The 17,065-nt window shown below is 42.3% G+C and overlaps 1 long non-coding RNA gene across 1 annotated transcript; it reads left to right on the forward strand.

The window, feature by feature from the left end:
* The first annotated feature begins 5,795 nt into the window (after positions 1-5,795).
* Positions 5,796-9,159, forward strand: LOC115047772 (uncharacterized). Its single transcript, XR_003841025.1, has 3 exons — positions 5,796-5,926; positions 8,865-8,981; positions 9,085-9,159. It is a non-coding gene; the product is annotated as an uncharacterized LOC115047772 (long non-coding RNA).
* Positions 9,160-17,065: the final 7,906 nt, after the last annotated feature.

Here is a 17,065-nt window from a genome sequence, read left to right on the forward strand (position 1 = left end):
CACAGCTTTGTTAGTCCGCAGACTATTTTAACACTTTAACAGAGGCATTGGTGGAAGACAGAATGGATGAAAACTGCACTTATTTGTTCTTAATGTGTAAAAGATCCAAACATTCTCACTCTTTTTGAGTTTCCTATTAAATAATAAAAAATATGTCTGATTCTTTGGACGATCTATGATTTCAGGGATGTATAAATGGATGTGGTGGTGGTTTTTACCCGACAGACATCTCTTTGTGGGCCGGATAGTAGGAGGGTGAGAGATGTGGGAGGTGGCAGTGATATTCGCACTGTGTCACACACTTGCTTCAAAAATTCCCTGTCTCTGTTCTTTCTCTTCTTTTTTCCTGTGGATTCTGGCATGTGCCTCCAGGTGATGTGGGATTTTGGATTTAGGGGAAATAGTTGCTGACATCTGGAGGCATGTGTCAACATGGTGCGTCCTCATTATTGTTTCTTTGTTAAAATAAGAAACATTTTCCACTTCTGGATGTTTTTTTTAGTGAGGCGATGCTGTCAGATGAAACAGGACAAATGTGTTGATAATGTAGGTACTGGATTTTTTTTTTTTTTTTTTGGGGGGGGGGTATTTTTTTTAAATCATCCTAAATAAATTCATTCATTCATTCATTCATTTTCAACCGCTTATCCATTTCCGGGTCACAGAGCCAAGATAAAAAATATTGTAATTGTATTCATCATTTCCCTCTGAAAAAAATAAACCCAAACAAACAAAACCCATTGACACCTATGTCATTTGAATATGAGAATAGAAGATTTTAAGGTTTGCCCACACTATGGGGGAACACAATGATGTTCTCTTCATCTTACTTCAAGAAAATTTTATATTTTCCTTGGAGTGTGAAGAAAGTCTCTCTCAACGCACTTTACACATCATTTTTTTTATTTTACTATTCCTTTAACTAAAATTCTAACCTTAAGGCCTCCACTACAACTTGTAATTTTTTCTCTTTATATCCTTTTTCATTAGTTTTTTTTCCTTGTTATTAACTAACCACTTGGACCTCCCTGTGAATTTAATTTTGTTGTAACAAAATAATAGAAGCTTCGTTCTTCTTTTTTTTTTTTTTTTTTTGTGTGTTTCTGCTGTTTTCATATCTCTTTTTAATTCCAGGAACATCTTTAAAATTGTAGCCAACAATCATTTTACTTTTTCTGCCAGGTTGAGGGGGAGTGCACAGATAAGAGTATAGTTTGTATTGTATTTGAATGCACCACAACCATGACGTCATTGTCAAAAGAACATTTGGATTTAGTTTTAAAGTAATAAATAATTTTCAGCAAAAAACAAAAACGGCATAATATCTGATCCTATTAGATCACACTGAATATAACATGCAAGTCCAGTTAACCGTAACACAGTATTTTTCACTGAGATTGGATAATATCCAAGGGTCCCACTGACCGCACTGACACAGAATCAGGCTTCATAACGCACGTCTCTCTTTCTAACTTCAATTTAGGTGACAGTCTTATGGCTTTGGAGGCTAATTTGCTATTGGCTGTAGTCTAATATGGAAACACATGCACATCCTCACCCACGAACACACACACACACACACACACACACACACACACATGCACTCACTCTCCTCCTCTCACTCTTGCACATCCCACACATGTGCGCCGCCACACAGTGTCATAAATAGACAGACAGTGCCAATCTGAGGCCTGGATGGGAGCCAGCTCTGCAGCAGCTCAGTAGTTAAATTATTAACACCAACTGGGGGAGAGAGAGAGACAAAGAGAGGAGGCAGCCCGGCGGTGAGGAGATCTGGAGAGGAGAAAAGAGGAGGTGAATCGAGACGGGCTAGACATCCGAAGGGTTCGGGGAGTTGGGTTGTTTCGGTGGTGAAGGTGTGCAAAGATGAAGCGAGAGATTAGAGAAACTCAACAGCCATGCAAAATATAAAAATATCTCTTTGATTTGAGAGTGGGAGATTTTGTGATGAATACAGAAAACAACCGGATCGTGCGTGTTTGTGTGTGTGTGTGTGTGTGCGCGCACGCACGCGTGCGTGCTGGAAAGGTAGAGAGGTGGATGTTTAGGGTTTTTCACGGATGGCAGTGGAATACTAATAGTGCAAGTGTGTGTGAGCATGTTGGTGTGTATGTATTTAGCTGAGTGAGGGGAGGGGGAGAGAGATGGAGAGAGATCTGGGGATGTTGGTTCTGATCCAGAGAGTTAATGTTGCGCTCATTGATGGATAGAATGCCAGCCATGAGGCTCCATACCCACACAAGATGGATGGAGCAGTGCTCTCTCTCTCTCTCTCGCTCTTCCTCCCTTGTTCCTGCTTTAGTTTGATGTCCCTCGTCTTATTTCTCTATCTTCTTCAAAGCTAAGTTGTGATCAGAGAACTCGGGCCACAAAGACACAGTCAGATCCCAAACAGCAGCGTGTTTGCATTTATAGACATATTTGAATATTCATTGTCATCTCAGCTGCCCCTTCAGCAAAAATATGGTGACACAATGTATATGTATAAATAATTTATTTATAAAATATCTGTGAATGATATCCAAAAAAGACAGTTTGACCCTTTAAATTGGGCATGGATTTCAGCAAAAAAAGGAAAAAAGAGTCAGATGTGAATGTGCATCAACCACAAGCTTAAGGTTAAAACGTGTGTTTTGCTTCATTTGTGCGTGTGTGTGAAGGGAGGGAAAGAGGAAGAGTTAGAACCAAACTTCTGAATGCAAATTCAGCAAGAAAACGAATGAAGTTGCAGCACCATGTGTTTTTCGTGTATGTGCATGTGCACATGTATATTGTGTGTGTTGTTTTTATTTATACACAGAACTAAGAGCTTGACTACTTTGTCTGTAAGGCCCCCGCCGCCTCCACCATGCACACACCAACACATAAACACGCACACAACCATGAAAACACACACTTTCCCTAGCTTCCTCCTTTCTGGCGGGGGCATCAGGGGGTGAAGTGATCTGTGCGAAAGCCTCCTGTTCTATGTGCTGCGCGGCTGAGGCAGAGGGGGATTGTGGGTAGCTGCTGTCTGCAGGGGTGGGGGTAGAGTTAGCAAGGGGGGGTGGGGGGGTAGTGGATGGGTTGCCGGGGCGGGCGGCAGCAGATGGCATGCCACACTGTGAGGGCCGTCGGCTGGCATCCAGAGGAGGAGGGAGGGGGGAGCATGGGAGGGAGGAAGGGGTAGGGTGCAGCGAGGTGGGGTGGGGTAGAGTTGGAGTTTGAGGGGGGGGCACAGGGATTGGAGGGGCACCGCTCCCAAAGTGCCAGCAGGCATCAGGAGAGAGAGACAGAGGTGAGGGGCTGGTAGACAGGCAGACTGGAGGGAACCCACAGACTCTGAGATTAGAGCTTAAGCAGGCTCTGGAGCAGGATTTCACTGCTAATTGCATCCACTGAAGAAGAACCAAATCGACAGATTTGCCTTTGAACCCTAATTCGCCAGCGACTTTTGACCTTTTCCACTTCCCATACAGTGTCGCCCGGTGCCCGACGTCGTGGGGATTTGCACGCCAGGCCAAGCAGAGGTCCTCAGTTGGCATATTGTTGTCTGAGGATTGCCACCGATGTAGCATGAGGTTGGCATGTGGAGGGCATCGGGTTGGCATATGTACTGTGAGGAGTTGACACAGGGTCTGCTCTGATGTGACATAAGTTTGGCAGGCTTAGCATCAAGGTGGCATAAGACTGGCACCGGGTTAGTGAGGGGTGCTGAGTGGATGGTGTCTGGGAAAGAGGTCGTGTGTGTGTGTGGGGGTCTGTCGGTCTGTCTGCAGTTTATGAAAGTCTTTACATCCTTTACTGAAATGAACTTCCACCGGCTCATGTAAAAAGTTTCACTACTCCTGAAAGTTTTACGTATTTACATAAATCCCGTTTGAAAAATCATAATTTTGTTGCAGTGTGAGCTACATTATCATTTTATCTCATTTGTGCACTGTTTCTGCATTTTATCCATCACACTACGTTTTAAACTTGATCCTATGTGTGATGAAAATCTTTATCTGCAAAGTATTGTATGCCCACAATGTCAGTTTCCCTCCATAAAGTAGAGCAGTGTGAAGTAGAAAATGCAAAAGCACAATATAAGCACCCAAAACATGTAACTACAGTAAGTGAGTGGAACACTGTCTCCGCTGCAGCATGCAGGTCCCAGAGTGGTGTCTGTTTGTGCTTAGAAAACTGTTGTAGCTCTCGCTCAAGAGGTGGCACACAGGACTTAAATATTTCATCTAGAAAAAAACTGCCGTTCCACATTAATTCGTTTGCACATGGCATGCTAATGCTAACCCACATCTCTCACAGTGATTCCTTCGACTGCAAATCTGTGCTAAATGCACTCAGGCGTGCTCACGGACTCTTGGGCCACTCAAGGTTGACCTAGTTGGTGCATGTGCTGAGGCTACAATGCACCCCTTAATTTTGTTGCATCTCCCACGCTGACCTGTAACATTCGTTATGGTTTTGATCAGAGGTATTGGACTCTAGATGTAATTTGGGTCACCGTGCTGGGGGCAGATCAGCCGTCACAGCTTTTAGGGAACCTGAGTGGGGGCCCTCTCTCTTTGTATTCACTCTGAGCTCGTCACATTACCTGCAAGTATTGTTGAAAATGAGTCTCTGTCTCCTTCTAATTAAGGTGCGGGTAACAACCAGCACCTTCAGCAGAGCATGCACGTGTGCAGGGAAACACAAACACACAACGCACACACACACACACACACACACGCACACACACACACGTGTATGCACTTGTACACAATAATATATTTACACATAAACATGCATGCACACACACACACACACACACACACACACACACACACACATCACAACCCACTGCTGCTGCTGCTTCTACAGAGAAGGGGTGAACAGATGTTGAGGAATTTAAGATGCAAAAGGGAACTGGGACTCCCCCCCCCCCCCCCCCCCCCCCCACCTTCACCCAACAGACACACACACACACACACACACCACCCCTCTGTGCCCCACCTCTCTCACATGTACATCACCACAACCAGTTTCGCACTATAACACACAGGAATCTACATATATTATACCTGACACTTAAAGATGCACCTCTCTTACCTCTGCCCCTTTAGATACAATATATATATGGATAAGCTTGTCTATATATAGATATATGTACGCACGCACAAAACCAGGCACAAGCACACACGTGTATATGCATTGTGGCCCACATCCCCCTCCAGGCTGGCCCTGCTCATAAGGGGCACCATGTGGCACTCTATTCCCTCTGGCACAAGGCACCAACTCTGCCAGCTCTGCATTGTCCTCTGCCCGCTGGAGAGCACGCGCCCGAACCACAGCCCCTCTCTTCCTCTGTCTTTATCCCTGTCTCTCTCTCCCCCTCTTTCTCCTTTCTCTTGTTTACCGTACATGAACTGAGATGGATGTCGTTTGCCTGCGTTTGGTCTCCGAAGTGCCCCGAAACTTAAGATGAATGAGTGTGTGTTTGTGATGGAACACTGTTGGGAAATCTTGTTCCCGCACCTCATTGTCTGCCTTTGTTTCCCGCCAACTTTCCAACCTTCATCCAATTGAAGTAGCAAATATTGTTGTAAAGCGCTGGCAAAGATGGTTGATGGCTTGGATCGCACTCAAAATAAAAAAACTAAAACGATACCTCAACCAGGATCTCAACTTCTATGATGGCTAAATGCAGATTAGATGCCTCATTGATTGATTCATTCCTTTTTTTTTTTCTTTTAATATCAATTGTGATTGATTCATTCCTGAGTTCTGTGTGGCCTCTTACAGGATCTGCCTCTAATGTCCAGGGAATATAAACTGAGTGAAAGGGCCGACCCCATCCATCACCAAGACCAGATAGATGCTGCTTTGCCTTGCCTGTATTTGGCTCTTTCTGCAAAACAACCATCAGCAAAGAAGAAGAAAACAGGTAGAAATAACAAGAACACTACACTTGTCTTGCACTGTCATTATAAAAAGGGGCAGAGGGACATTTCATTCTCTAACTGACAGCCAGTCAATTTATGGATGGTTTACACAGACACTGTGGTACTGACCAAATTAAGAAGAGGCCATAACCTCTTCATGATGATGACGTTTACAGATGATGCTGCAGGAACCCTGTTGTGTTTAGCCAGTCAGCATGAACTCCTACAAACACTTGATGGCTCCTAATTACAGTCACTGTACAACATTAATGGTCACAGGTGGCATTTGGCGAGGACAATTCAAGTGTCGACTTCTCTGCAAGCTTTTGCAGTGATTGCATCAAGCTGGAAACCTTTGCTGTTTGTCATCTCGTCTGTCAGATTGTCTTCTTCTGTAAAGTACAATAAAGATATTTACAATACACAAAACACACCATTAAAAACCAAAAATATGTTTAATCGAGAAAATGAACAGGTGGCAGCAGATGCTTTAAATAAATACCAGAAAGCAAATCCTATAAAATAGCAAATGAAGGAATATGTTTGCTTGATATTGCCATTTTGTATTTAATCCCTATAAAGTGTAGGAACTAAAGAATTTATTGCTGATGCTCCAGTTCGCCATAGAGCCCTGAATTGACGACCAGATGGAGGCAGTTCAAACTCAGACTATCACAACTTCCTGTGTACAACAATATCAAATATATCACAGTGTTGTTTTGTGACTTCCCCTCAATGGTACCAATTTAGGTCTTCACACTCAAGTTGCATTCTTGGGTTGTTGTGTTAAATGATAAGATGCTTTTAACTACACACCTGTGTGCCATTTCACCTAAACTCCTCCACTTACTGATTAAGAAACTACAACAAATCCGTTTTCTTAAAAACCAATTAGCAACCCCAACCCTTCCGTGAAAATACGTTGTAATAGTTATCAGAGGCTCCCTAAATCAAATACATAAAGAACAGATAGGGGCAAAAATCACCAAAGCATTATTTACTAAACACTATTTATGATGAAATGGAATTATCCTAAATATACAAAGTCTTAAAATTTAAACCCCTGAAAGAAAGATGAAATGGTCCAAAAACCTCTATCCCATCAGTCCAGACATTAATTCAATACAAGATACATAATCAGCAGCAGATGGTAGATATAAATAATAGGACACTAGTGCGACAAGTTCTGAAGACCAAAGCCTCTCAGGGTTTCTGGTTCCATCATGTTTTGCTTGTGTGCTGTTTTGAGTTTGCTTTAAAAAGGTGGAGGCATTTTTTTTTTATCAAGTCCATTCTGCATCTGTGGAGCTTTACTTTTTAGTTGAGTTTTAGATTTTAGTTTTCCTTCTTAGCCTAGTTAAGCTTTTTTGTCTATTTTTTTTTTTATGTATTTGATGGGAAGGTTGTTTGGAATAAGGCCACATAGACTGATTTAGCTGGAATACGACATCTCACGCAGTGTCAACAATGTGGAACATCCAATAAGCTCAAAAACTCACTGACATGGCTTCTAAAGTTCAATATTTCAGCAATGTGGATCAACAAGAGGCAGACTTCCTTATCATTTAGTTCATTATGATCATATTCAACATTATTCTTGCTTCCATTATTGAAAATAAAAATGTTAGATATAAAAAAATGAAATGAGCTCAACACTGAGAGAAATTAGGGAGAAAAAAGTTTGTATTTGAAGATTGTGGTTTGCAGAAGTTTGTGTGAACTATTAGCGGTCTGTGCTAATTAACAAAAAGTCATCAGTGCCACAGAGAGAAAGCCATATGAGTAATGCTTTGATTTTTATCTGCTTTTCCTCTGGTTCCTCAGAGGGAAGCTGTACCATCCCTCCCTCCACCACACAGCTGCTCTGAGGAGAGAGGGGCTCTGCGGGGCTCTGGGTAGCCTGAGCTCTCTGTGCTTGGGTGAGAATTAGCCAGCTTTAGTGCTCGCCTTGCCTGCTAATCCCTTAATCTGGCGAGGCTGAAGAGGAAGGCTTTGGAGGAGAGATGGTGTGTCAATCCGTGTCTTCACATCTCTCTTGGCACACGGAGGCACTCAGAAAACGTGGAAAAGTTTGCTGTAGAGAGTTGTGCCATGCCTCGATGAATTAGGCACATTATTCTGTATGAGGGGTTTCATCCGCATTTTTAATCATCAGCTGAATGACGCCAAGTCTAATATGACACCTTGGTTCAGCTAAAGAAAAGAAAAAAAACCAAAACAGGCAATGATTTAGAAGATTTGTGGCCTGAATTTCACACCATGGCACTGGTTGAATTTCTCAAATTCAATAAACCCTGTTGCCTCCTGCCAAACAAGGTGTCACTTCTTAAACCCATAATAACTGATTATTTTTGCTATTGCAGTGGAAACACAACATGGTGAACACAACATTTCACCTTAATTAAGCTGAAATTTGTTCATAAAAAATAGCTTATTTACACATCCAGCAGCTAAGAAGTCATGTTTCTGGATTTAGCTGGACCACCCAAGCCCAAGGGAAAGGCCTGTTCTGAAGCCATCCCAGTGCTGTCTTAGCCCTGACCTTTGGGTCATTGTCACTAACAACCATTGTTCCAGTTTCAGGTTGTATTAGTCTGCTCTTGGTGCTGGGAAGTTGGGTTAGGGTCATGATAGTTATCAGGTGCCTGATCTTCACTGAACCAAGTACTTGTTCCTCACAAAAGTTTTAAAAAAATAATAATAATAATAAATTTTTTCTACCTTTTTTTTTGTGCTCTGACAAATTAATAGAAGTCTGTTAGATGTGTTTTACTCAGAGTGGCTTCTGTTTTGATGTTATTCACCCTCTGGGTCACTTTGTTTTGGATATTTGATTCTTTAGCCGCTAAATGCTTCACAGAAGCTGTGTCTGTCTGCTGTTTTATGGTGAACAATAGTTGTTTTTGTTTGTTTGTTTGTTTGTTTTTTTTTTTGCTGCAGCATCCTGCACTTGAAAATAAAGCCCTCGGAGTGATGAGTAAATGGTGAGGACGTCGGCTGACATCTAAACTATGAGATGAAATTTGCACGAGCTGCAGATTCAGATGATAATTCTCTGTAGGTTCATTATCATTACCAGTGTCACGTTTGTTCCCATATCTTTGCCATGACAAAATGATTGATTATATGCTTTTTGGTGGTTTTTGTTTTCCCCCCTCAGTTGCACTGGAGAGGACAACATGAGCGCACATGCATTGTAGAGGAAAGCTGAGTGAGAACAGACATCTACAGCGCTGTGAGTCTTTACACATTAATTTTTCTCTTAAATTTACACAAATTTTTTCTTTGGCTTGCTGTGATTTTCATTGGCAATGGCGCCTTGTTCCATTCCAGCGTTCATGTATATAATGACAAATATTTGCTCAAACAAGTCTTAAACCATATTACATACACAGATTTTTTTCCCATCTGGCTGTAATGTTACATTTCTGTGAAATTTCTTATCGAAGAAAAATAACTTCATGTCCTGGTGCAGCCTGATCGAGGTGAACCCTGTAACCCCCAGACCCAAAAATACCCTGAAAAATGTGTGTTCAGATACGTTTCACACATGTTTGGCATCACAGAGCAATCCCGTGGCTTTCTGACATGTTGGTGGACAGATTTCAGGGCAGTGTAGAGGCCCGCTCTAGCTCACAAGGTTGTCTTGCTGTGATTGTGGGGTTTTTTTTATGTTGTTGTTTTTTTAGCAGTTGAAAATGGTCATTTTTTTATGATTACGCTCGACTGGAAAAATCTCACAGAAACAGTATAAATCAAAATTTTATTTATTGATTTATTGGAAATTTAGAAATAAGACACTCGACAATATCCCAATGATTTGTCATAGTTGAATTATATTCCAGCTAATAGACTATGAATAACAAAGCACCCCAACATGTTAACATTGTCATGAAAGCAATAACACAGAGGCAGTCTGGTACTGATTGTGCAACCACACGGTAATGAATGGCTAATGTGCTGGTGCAGAGGAGACATTAATGCCATCCTAATTCCCTTTCACTCAGAGTGAGGCACTGCGTCCTGAGCCTGTTAATCTGAACCCTTTAAAACCTTTAATCTAGGAATCTGTCACACGCGCGCACACACACACACACACACACACACACAAAGATCGGGACGCAGACAACCTGTCACTGCCTTGTAAAAGCACTGCACCATACCTGCCACACCTCTCTTCTCTCTCTATCTCTCTCCCTCGCTCTCTGAGACACATGCGACATATTGAGCGCCTGCAGCGAGATTCTTCCCCATGAGCGGCATTCCAGAGCAGGCCGTCCCAAGGGAGCATGGGAGTGGGGTCCGGACAGTGGTGGGTCTGCAGGCAGTTGAAGGGGGGTGGAGGGCTGGGTTGAGTGCAGGCGGCTTGTTGATGTGAAGGTCTGGTTTGTTAGAATGATTGAAACCCTGTCACCCTGCAAGAGCAATAGATGCTACATGTTACATGTACCACTGCAGAAAAACAAAAACCAACAGGTCCCAACGAGTCACATAAAAACAAATTCATTCCCCAACTAATTCCCAGACAATACTATAAATGAACAATTGCAAGTGATGCTACTAAGAAATTAAGAATGAAATGAAAACAGTTGCACAAATTAAAAAAAAATAAAAAAAAAATACCCATGTATTAAAAATAAGGACCTTTTATGCTCAAGCCACTTTGAAAATGACCAAACAAGCAGTGACCTTCAGAGAGGAGCATGGTTTCTTTCTTTCTTGTATTATCTGTTGCTCTCCAGCTCAATCAGATAATTCTCTACTTCCAGCTTGCATTAAAGTGTTGCACATTGCACAGTAGGTGAGCGCTCTTATTGCAGGTTTGAAGAGGATGAGAAACACATCCATCACCTGTTCTGGGCCATTTTCACACCTATATTGGCTCTGACAGCGGCTCATATAGAGCACAGTTCTCCGGGCCTATCCTCTGTGAATTGATGGTTGTGTCTCTCTCTCCTTAATTGGATCAGAATAGGGAGTTTGTGTGCATGAGTGAAGACTGTGTGTGCGCATTTTTGTCACATATTATCTTATCATTTTCCTTTCGCTCCCTTTGTCCTCACTCTTCTCCTCATTCTTTCTGTCTGCCAGTTAATATTTCATTTACTTTGCCGTCGTAGCGGGCTGGTACATTAACCAGCGGTGCCAGTCGAGCTCTCTGCTTGTGGCTGGCTGTATAAAAATAAACACACTCTAGTTGTAATGAACAGATGTCACAGAATTTAAACATGCACAACCACCACCCCCTCCTCATCCTCCACACATACACACACACTTCACCCTCCTCTCCTCCTCCTCGTTCTTGCTCATGCATAAAGGTGCACATGCATGCACGCACGCACAGTATACTGTTCGACTCCTGCATTCACACGTATCCAGAAATACTGAAATCAAAGGGGCTGCAGGATCAAAACACTTGTCCACATAAGTGTATATTGAACATACACACAAACTGCTATACATGTATTCCCATGAGAGAGTTCCCTGGCAGGGGGGCAGCCAGGCCTGGCAGACATTGTGCTGCTCTGCCAAGCTCTTCCTTTCTCTCTCCCTCTCTCTCTGTCTGTCTGTCTGCTAGTCTGACAGCAGGCTAACACTGTGGTCATTTTACAGACTATTTTCATGAGGTCCTCCCATCCACTTTGCAGAACCAGCCTGTCATCCCACAATTCCCAGCGGCATCATCAGAACCCATTTTGGTACTGTGAGTAAAGTATGGGCACAAGTGTACATCAGTGTGTGAGTGTGTTTGTGCGTGTGTGTGTGCGCGCATGTCCACCCCCCTTGTCACTCCCGCTCTTTTACCACTGAGCGCGTGCCAGCTCTCTGTGTTTGCTGGCTGACAGGACCGAAGGAGAGACGATTGTTCTCCACGTACCCAGAGACCCTCCCCTGCCAAGTCTGGGATGAAATCCTTTCTATAGCACTAACTCCTCGCAGTCAGGCATCTCGCAGCAAAACACACACCATTACTGCTCCGGGTAGGAGGGTGATACCACGCTAAAAGTCAGTCAGATACACAGAGGTCTCTTTTACACCGTAACACTGCAAAAAAAAAAAAAACAGAAAGAAAGAAAAAACACATGAGGCTTTCCTTCTTCTGCTAGCCCTGTTGCAGGTTTTCCTTTAAATAAGTGGCTCATTGAAGGCATTGGAACTTCTCTGTAATGAACTGACACTTTGTTGATGCTCTGGGATGATCTGTCTATTCTGAGATATCTGTTGAATATAGTTCAGGCCCATCATCATTTTTTATTTTTCCTCTTTATGAATTGTACAAATGTAACCAGGTTTTTTTGCCTATACATTGGTATTTTTTAAACAGTCCTTTGTTTAGTTTTTTTGTCTTTTTACTCAAGATGATCTTATGACTTTGTTTCACCAAATGTAAATGACTTAAGCCGCCCAGATCTCTTTTTTGTCCTTTTTGAAGTCTCAATTTTTAGCAGCAAAAAATGTCCATTGCTCCCTACAAGTCTCAATTAACACATCATCAGGACGTGTTAGGAAGAGCTTGTTTCAAGGACTTTTGACTATAAATACATTATAGTTCAAGGTTCAGCTAGTTTATCAAAAAAAGAAAGAAAGAAAGAAAAGGATTTGAGTATTCTCATTCTTTACCAAACACCTTATTCTGGAAGACATGGAGCTGATGAGTGAGGCTCCCGCTCTAAGGCCTTTGCTTTAAGTGCGGAGGAGCTGTGGGAAGTAGATGGACAGAGCAGGTCATCCAGGTGATGGTAGAGGAGACGGGCAAGGGGAGATTAAAGGTGAAGGAGAGAAGGCGAGATGAAGGGCTGAAGAAGAGGGGAGAGAGGTGCGGAGGTCGTCCGGGGGGTGATCAGTGAGGTGGATGCAATGCCATCTGACAGGTCCAGCTGGGAGACTGCCCGCCCCCCAGCACTGCAAACTGGTCAATATGGAGGCCAATTACTGCTGCCCATGTGACCAGGGCATCATCCAACCCTATCATAACACACGCGCACGCACACACGCACGCGCCCATGCCATCTGTGCAGACCAGCAACGAACGACCCCCCTCCTCTCCAATCTCCATCCCCATCCTCACCACCCCCACATCTGATCCAGTTGTGTCCCAGTGCGTGCTCCTACTTAACCTCCTTAACAGGGGCCAGCCCCACCCCACCGGACCCTCCAGAGTCCAGAGCACAGCTCAGCACAGGGTGAGGGAGAGCTGTCGGACAGGTCAGCGAGACTTTCTGCTCACACTGTGTTGTCAGAACAACCCCCCTCAACCCCCACCAACATCTGGCACCACCCAAACTCAGGCAAAAGCCTATCTGGCCACCTGCCAAAGGCCTGAAACCTACCTGGCGCTGAACCTGATCTCCACCTCTGCCCCCCCCCACACTACCAACACCACCCACTCCCAGCCTCTTTCAGCCCCCAGCTCCCCACTTCCTCCTCCTCCTGGAGCCCTCATTTCTCCCTTGGCAGGACCTCCAGCAGTATAGCACACTCTCAGTTTAGCTTCTGCCTCGTCTTCTGCCCCACTGCCCCTGCCCCATTGTGTGATAACAAACAGATGTTGTGGAATTTCCTCTGAATGGACTTGCCAGTGACAGGCCCGCTTCCCTTGTCTGGCAGTGGAGGGGTAGAGGGGGTGAGGGGGGGGGGGCGCACTGGCAATACAGTGTCTGGCAAAGAGGTTGGCCGAAGTCTGTGCGATTGTTTCCTCTGCGCACATGTGGAACATTTTGGTGCAAGTGCCAGATAACTTCACAATGCACCGAGTGTTGTGTTTATGTCCTTTAGACAGATTATTCAGATGCAGGTGTGATCAGAATGTGTGTGTCTCTGTGTTGTTATATATATATATATTTTTTTTTTTATTTATTTTTTTTTTTGCGCATGCTTTTGTTTTTAATCACTGACAGAATTAATACTCCCCCCGACCTTCTTTGCATTGAATCTTTAATGCTTTTACTTCGCACATATCTTATATCCATATCATCATCTCACATGCATTTTGAAGAAAAAAAAATCGTATTATTTGAGCTAGACGTTAATTGGAGTTCACACCAGAGTACTTGTGACATTTTGATAATCGCACTATTGACTGTTATGTCGGACAAACACTCCTGATTTTTTTTTTTCCTTACCAAGTTGAGTGAGAAAAAGAGTGGGCATGAACATGATAATTTAAACAGCGAGATTCATTCACTCACTTGAGTGCAGCACAAAGTGTCATTGGAAGTTTTCTTTCCTTTTTTTTCTGGCCATAACGAATAGTAAACGCCACTTAATTAATTTTATGCAAAATTAGTGCAAAGTAAATGATTAATTTACTAATAAACTCAGTTAAGTAAAAGTTTCAAAGAAATTAGTAAAATCGTCTTTGTCGTGATTAAGAAAACACCTGTGAATAGATTTTGAGCGATGTGTAATCTCTAACATTAGCATCAAATAGTTACGTCATTTTGGGTGACTTCAATTATTGTCTTGTTTGTGTTTGAATAAGCAGAGATGTGAAACCGCGTTAAAATCAAATTACTGGTTAATTGTAAAGGCATGCCACACACACACACACACACACACTAATCTGTTATGTTTCACTTTGTGATAACAATTCAAACAGTGGTAACTGGATTTGTTCAATTAACCAATTAGTTTTTTATTCCATTAAAACTATTAACTACTATAAAAACTAATTAACAAGTGGATTTTATTTAAACTTCTTTTCTTGTATGTGCTAATTTTGTGTGTGTGTATCTGTGTGAACGCTATTAATTTGTAATGTTACAAGGTTAGCACATCTAAGGACTGTTAACAACCACATGTTTAATTCTGAGGCTGCAGCACAACCTTCTTCCAATGCATGAGCTCATGTACAACATAACGTCAGGGGGAAATATGCATATTCATTGGCCAACTCTTCCCAAAAACGCCTTACTGCTGTATACGTGTGTTTGTGTGTGTGTTTGTGTGTGTGTGTGTGTGTGTGTGTGGGTGTGTGTGTTGCGAAGGGTTACTCAGGATGAGCGCTCTCGTTTTTAAACGTCCTGGATAATGAACAGATGCTGCAAAAATTAGGAAAGAAACATCGACTCCTCCCAGCAGTGCCACTTTGGCCCGGTGAACTGGCACACTGGCGCACACACTGGGTTGTCCTCTCCGGAGCTCCTGGTGCTGCTGCTGGGGAACATTAAGGGACTTGGCACGGCTCTCCTCCGCCAGCCTGCCAGCCTCCCTCTCTTTTGCTCTCTCCGGACTGTGGAGGAAGAGGAGGAGGAGGAGGAGGAGGTGGTGGTGGTGGTGGTGGTGGAAGTGTGAGGGGATCGGGGAGTATTTTGATAGATGCCCTCTCCCATTGCTGGCTGGCTTTACTTTTGGATTGGCTCTTCCAGAAATGCATGCAACTCCCCCCCCCTTTTTTTTTTTTTGCTGATGAGGCCAGAAAGAACGTAGAGGCCTAAAAAAATTTAACACAAAAGTGTAACGTAACACAACACAACAGCAGAGTGGGCCTCGGGGTTTCTTTGGTGGTTTGAAGCCTACAACTTCAGCCAACACTGCAGGGCTGCAGGTTGGACTTTCACCAGGAACTCAGACTAAATGAATGCACTCGCAGGTAGAAGCACCGGCCAAATGGAACATGTTGTATAAAGTGGTGGTTTTAGATTGAACCTGAAGGATTGGACCCCAAAATAAAACAAACACCACAGAAAGAATCACTTCTAATAAACCTGATCAAGAATTACAAAAAAAAAAAAAAAAAAAAGAAATCCACACAGTATCTCTATTTCCTAAATCTATCTAAAATTAAGTTATCCATATATAAATATATATACAATATTTTTACATTACAATCTATTGGTTAACTGTGCAGAACAAAAACGGATGCAGCTGAAGTTTTATACTCTTCAAATTATGCATTTTGTCATTAAAATTAGTTTTCTTTTTCATTCATGTACTAAGTATATATTTATTGTTTTGTGAGATAATTGACAATTTATAACTTTTTTCGTTCCAATAAATTACTTTCATGTTAGATTTTATGTAATTAAATATTCTTTAATAAATTAATTACCGTTTAATAGGTTATTGATCTGTTGGGTAAAATTTGCCTGTTACTTACTTTGACGCTGTGTTGAAAAAAAAAAATTATGACATATATAGATAGGAAATAGATTCTTTCTTTATCATCCAAACTTTCTAAAGGATTTACCTCTTTCAGACAAGATGACGAAATTATTAATGAGTGACAGGAGATTTTTGGCAAATAGTTTGACCGGTTGATCCAGGAATGAAATGGATGTCACTCTTGTGGGTTTTTAATTCCATTCCTGTATCTTTTTTTAATCATTATTTAATTAATAGCCTCAAAAGATCAATATTAAACCTTCCAGAGCCGAAAACCTCAGCTGATGCCCACGCAGTTTTAATTTTAAATTAGATGGAAAATAATCTGAATACAGCTATTTCAGGTAATGATATTGATATTATGGCCCAAATAATGTCGGTCACCCTCACTCGCCACCCAAAGCGCGCGCGCGTGTGTCCGTGCAGCAGCAGAGAGCACCCAGGACATTTTAGGGAACATATGGGTCCCGGGGCATCGCTCCAAACCCAGCCCGGGTGGCAACGGCTGCCCCTTGCTCTGTGTGTGTGTGTCTATATATACATATATATGTGTGTGTGTGTGTGTGCGCGCACAAACTATTTTTAAAAGGTTAATATTTGATATTCCATTATTAAAGAAATATTTTTTTTCCTGTGTGGTGAGCTAATGTTCTTGTGATGTAATAAAATAGATTCACAAAAAGAGATAGTTGAACAGATTTGAGCAGATCTATTAATTTTATAATCCATGAACATGAATCCATTTTCAAATGTGTTAATATGAAATGTGTGTTGAAAGTTACAAGAAGGGAAACTATGAAAATGGGCACGCGATGTCCACTTTATAATTTACGAAGTTTAATGTGTTATGGGCTCATGTAAAGTAATTTAAAGACTTTTTTTAAGCAAATATTTGAATATTGCCCAGGCGGAAAAAAATAGGTGAGTCTAGCGTTACGGGGCATTTTTCAACAAGTTAGCATATCACTGAATGAATAATCACATCACGAACATATAAAAAAAAACTCCGATAAAACTCTGAAGGTGTGTCACTCTTT

Source organism: Echeneis naucrates, chromosome 8 (assembly GCF_900963305.1).
Source record: "Echeneis naucrates chromosome 8, fEcheNa1.1, whole genome shotgun sequence".
NCBI lineage: Eukaryota > Metazoa > Chordata > Actinopteri > Carangiformes > Echeneidae > Echeneis > Echeneis naucrates.